This window comes from Populus nigra, chromosome 2 (assembly GCF_951802175.1).
Source record: "Populus nigra chromosome 2, ddPopNigr1.1, whole genome shotgun sequence".
NCBI classification, from domain to species: domain Eukaryota; kingdom Viridiplantae; phylum Streptophyta; class Magnoliopsida; order Malpighiales; family Salicaceae; genus Populus; species Populus nigra.
This window is the reverse complement of record NC_084853.1, coordinates 18,163,291-18,168,290: the sequence shown is the minus strand read 5'-3', so window position 1 is coordinate 18,168,290 and position 5,000 is coordinate 18,163,291.

Here is a 5,000-nt window from a genome sequence, read left to right as displayed (position 1 = left end):
CAGACAGCCGCGCAGCAGCTGCCAGCACCTTGGCACAAGCACGGCAAATGAATGCCACGCCCACGCCGCGGATAAGCAGCCCCAACGCGCCCGACGGCTTGGAGCGGGTCCCGAAGACGGTGGCCGGAATCGGGTCGTCGCCGGCCGGAAAACGGGTCATCGATGCCGGCAATACTTCGGGCCATGAGGCCCCCCACCTTAGTCCGAGTTTAGCAACAGCCCACATATCCCCCGCGGCAGGCCTATGGGCGCCAGGCCAGCGCGCCCCATGGCCAGTCAGGGGGCACCCCCCTAAAGAGCAATAAGTGTCATTGAAGCTCTGGCAGGGGGAGACACTACTAGGTCCCAGCTGTCACCCCCCCTCTAAAAAATTCATTTCTTGGTATTTTGAGCTGAAATTTTGCACAGAGGTTGGCAAAAATCCAATCCAACTTTATTAATTTTTCCAGAATTTTCGAGGTCGGGAAGTATTTTTTTTTATTTTCCTACCATTAAAAATCGAGGAAATCGGAAAAAATAGGAACCGGCTCGGAATGACCCCAAATTCAGTGGGCAGCCTCATAAAAATATGGCTGATTTTACTGGATTGATTTCATGTGGAAAGCACGACGTTTTGTTGTAGGAATGCGGGAACCCCGGCGGCTCGCCTGCCGCGGCCAGCGACGTCGGGCTGGCCCCTGCAGCGCCTAGCCTCTCCCACGCGGGGGGCAGGCCAGAGCGCGGGGGGCCAGGGCCCGAAGGCAGCCCCCCCGCGGGCGAGAGAGCAAGCCAGCAGGGGCAGTCCGCGCGTCGCGCAGCGCGGCATGGCTGCGGGGGCCGCGCGCGCGCGCCAAGGGCCCCCAAGGGCCCCAGGCCCTCAGGCCCCAGCGCCCCAGCGCCCAGCGCGGGCTGGCGCCGCGCGCGCGTGTGGTCTTTGAGGGGCGCCGGCCTGGTGGCTCCCTAAAGAGCAATAAGTGTCATTGCAGCTCTGGCAGGGGAGACACTACTAGGTCCCAGCTGTCACCCCCCCTCTAAAAAATTCATTTCTTGGTATTTTGAGCTGAAATTTTGCACAGAGGTTGGCAAAAATCCAATCCACCTTCATTAATTTTCCCAGAATTTTTCGAGGTCGGGAAGTATTTGTTTTAATTTTCCTACCATTAGAAATCGAGTAAATCCGCAAAACTAGGAACCGGCCCGGAATGACCCCAAATTCAGTGGGCAGCCTCATAAAAATATGGCTGATTTTACTGGATTGGTTTCATGTGGAAAGCACGACGTTTTCTTGTAGGAATGCGGGAACCCCGGCAGCTCGCCTGCCGCGGCCAGCGACGTCGGGGACGCTGGCCTGCGCTGTCGAGCCCGCGAGGGCTGTCTCCGCGGCAGGCCCCCCCTGAACGGGGCACGACAGGCCACCGCGCTGGCTCGTCCAGCGTCGACAGTCCCTCGTCCAGGTTTCAGATCGCGCCAAGTCGAACCCATGACCTGCTCAAGCCATCGTGCGCTGCCGAATTCGCATCTGCGTGTAGGCTGCCATTCCACGCGGCAGCCCCTGTTTTCGTCAGCGTGCCCCCCTGACGAATTTTCCTGCCTGGCCCAGTCCAGCGTCCAGCCCCTGTTCGTCGAAAAATCTGCGCTGCCGATTTTCCACGCGGCAGCCCCTCTTTTCGTCAGCGTGCCCCCCTGACGAATTTTCCTGCCTGGCCCGGCCAGTCCAGCCCCTGTTCGTCGAAAAATCTGCGCTGCCGATTTTCCACGCGGCAGCCCCTCTTTTCGTCAGCGTGCCCCCCTGACGAATTTTCCTGCCTGGCCCGGCCGGTCCAGCATCCAGCCCCTGTTCGTCGAAAAATCTGCGCTGCCGATTTTCCACGCGGCAGCCCCTGTTTTCCTCAGCGTGCCCCCCTGACGAATGTTCGTCGAAAAATCTGCGCTGCCGATTTTCCACGCGGCAGCCCCTCTTTTCGTCAGCGTGCCCCCCTGACGAATGTTCGTCGAAAAATCTGCGCTGCCGATTTTCCACGCGGCAGCCCCTCTTTTCGTCAGCGTGCCCCCTGACGAATTTTCCTGCCTGGCCCAGTCCAGCGTCCAGCCCCTGTTCGTCGAAAAATCTGCGCTGCCGATTTTCCACGCGGCAGCCCCTCTTTTCGTCAGCGTGCCCCCCTGACGAATTTTCCTGCCTGGCCCGGCCAGTCCAGCCCCTGTTCGTCGAAAAATCTGCGCTGCCGATTTTCCACGCGGCAGCCCCTCTTTTCGTCAGCGTGCCCCCCTGACGAATTTTCCTGCCTGGCCCGGCCGGTCCAGCATCCAGCCCCTGTTCGTCGAAAAATCTGCGCTGCCGATTTTCCACGCGGCAGCCCCTGTTTTCCTCAGCGTGCCCCCCTGACGAATGTTCGTCGAAAAATCTGCGCTGCCGATTTTCCACGCGGCAGCCCCTCTTTTCGTCAGCGTGCCCCCCTGACGAATGTTCGTCGAAAAATCTGCGCTGCCGATTTTCCACGCGGCAGCCCCTCTTTTCGTCAGCGTGCCCCCTGACGAATTTTCCTGCCTGGCCCAGTCCAGCGTCCAGCCCCTGTTCGTCGAAAAATCTGCGCTGCCGATTTTCCACGCGGCAGCCCCTCTTTTCGTCAGCGTGCCCCCCTGACGAATTTTCCTGCCTGGCCCGGCCGGTCCAGCATCCAGCCCCTGTTCGTCGAAAAATCTGCGCTGCCGATTTTCCACTCCGCAGCCCCTGTTTTCGTCAGCGTGCCCCCCTGACGAATTTTCCTGCCTGGCCCGGCCAGTCCAGCGCCCAGCCCCTGTTCGTCGAAAAATCTGCGCTGCCGATTTTCCCCGACGAACCTGCAGCTGCACAAATCCGCGCTGCCACTGCCCCATTGTCTGGACCAACAGTCTTTTCCATCAAGCCCTGGACTATAAATCGTCCAGACTCATCGCCAGCACCCGCTGCCGATTCTGCCGACTTTGCCGATTTCGTCGGCGCTGCCGATTCCAACACTGCCCGCCGTGCCTGAACCAGCGCTGTTTCGTCAGCGTGTCCCCTTGACGAATTTCCCTGCCTGGCCTGGACAGTCCATCTTCCAGCCCATGTTCATCGAAAAATCTGCGCTGCCGATTTCCCCGACGAACCTGCAGCTGCACAAATCTGTGCTGCCGATTTCCCCCCCTGTCGGCATGGCTGCCGCTGCCCCGATGTCCAGACCAACAGTCTTTTTTGTCGACTTTGCCGATTTTGTCCGCGCTGCCGATTCCAACACTACCCCCTGCATCCAAACCAGCATTGTTTCGTCAGCTCTTCCCCTGACGATTTTAGCCCTGTAACAAACAGTAGGCCTCCAATCCCGCCAACGGGAGCCAAGTTGATAGGGAAGAGAATTGAATGACGCGCCTGGTCCTCGCACCCCGCCACCCGAGGGGCCTTTTTCCCGGCAGCCTCTGAAAAACTCTAGCTTTCACGGTCCTCGCCGCCCCTCACCACCATGGCAGGCCTCTAATCCCACCCATCAGCAGTTGTAGCCGATAGGGCAGTGATTTGAATGACGCGTCGCGGGCCTCCGGGTCATCTCACCCGGCCATTAATTGGAGCGTTTTTGGCTGGCCGAGGATGGGGGGATGGATCTCTTCTTCCGAAAAAGCAAACAGTACATCGGGAGTTATGTTGACGGGGCATGGAATTGAATGACCCGTCGCGGGCCGCCGGGTCATCTCACCCGGCCATCCCGGGGAGCGTTTTTCCCGGCAGCATCGGGGAAACTCTTGCTTTCACTGCCCGCTGCCCAAGTCCCCACTCGAATCGGCCCCCCGCGCCAACAAGCCAACGCTGCCGAATCGGCAGACACTGCTGCCGAATCTGCCGACACTGCCCCGCGGGCTGCCACTGCCCCAGTGTCTAAACCAGCGGTCTTTCTCATCGAGCCTTGGACTATCCAGTCCGTCCTGACTCATCGCCAGCACCTGCTGCCGATTCTGCCGACTTTGCCGATTTTCTCGGCGCTGCCGATTCCAACACTGCGCCCACCGTGTCTGAACCAGCGCTGTTTCGTCAGCGTGTCCCCTCGACGAATTTTCCTGCCTGGCCTGGACAGTCCACCGTCCAGCCCGTGTTCGTCGAAAAATCTGCGCTGCCGATTCTGCCGACTTTGCCGATTTCGTCGGCGCTGCCGATTCCAACACTGCCCGCCGTGCCTGAACCAGCGCTGTTTCGTCAGCGTGTCCCCTCGACAAATTTTCCTGCCTGGCCTGGACAGTCCATCGCCCAGCCCATGTTCGTCGCAAAATCTGCGCTGCCGATTTTCCCCGACGAACCTGCAGCCGCACAAATCTGCGCTGCCGAATCTGCCGACACTGTCCCGCGGGCTGCCACTGCCCCAGTGTCTAAACCAGCAGTCTTTCTCGTCGAGCCTTGGACTATCCAGCCCGTCCAGACCCATCGCCAGCACCCGCTGCCGATTCTGCCGACTTTGCCGATTTCGTCGGCGCTGCCGATTCCACCACTGCCCGCCGTGCCTGAACCAGCGCTGTTTCGTCAGCGTGTCCCCTCGATGAATTTTCCTGCATGGCCCGGCCAGTCCAGCGTCCAGCCCATGTTCGTCGAAAAATCTGCGCTGCCGATTCTGCCGACTTTGCCGATTTCGTCGGCGCTGCCGATTCCAACACTGCCCGCCGTGCCTGAACCAGCGCTGTTTCGTCAGCGTGTCCCCTCGACAAATTTTCCTGCCTGGCCTGGACAGTCCACCGTCCAGCCCGTGTTCGTCGAAAAATCTGCGCTGCCGATTCTGCCGACTTTGCCGATTTCGTCGGCGCTGCCGATTCCAACACTGCCCGCCGTGCCTGAACCAGCGCTGTTTCGTCAGCGTGTCCCCTCGACAAATTTTCCTGCCTGGCCTGGACAGTCCATCGCCCAGCCCATGTTCGTCGCAAAATCTGCGCTGCCGATTTTCCCCGACGAACCTGCAGCCGCACAAATCTGCGCTGCCGAATCTGCCGACACTGTCCCGCGGGCTGCCACTGCCCCAGTGTCTAAA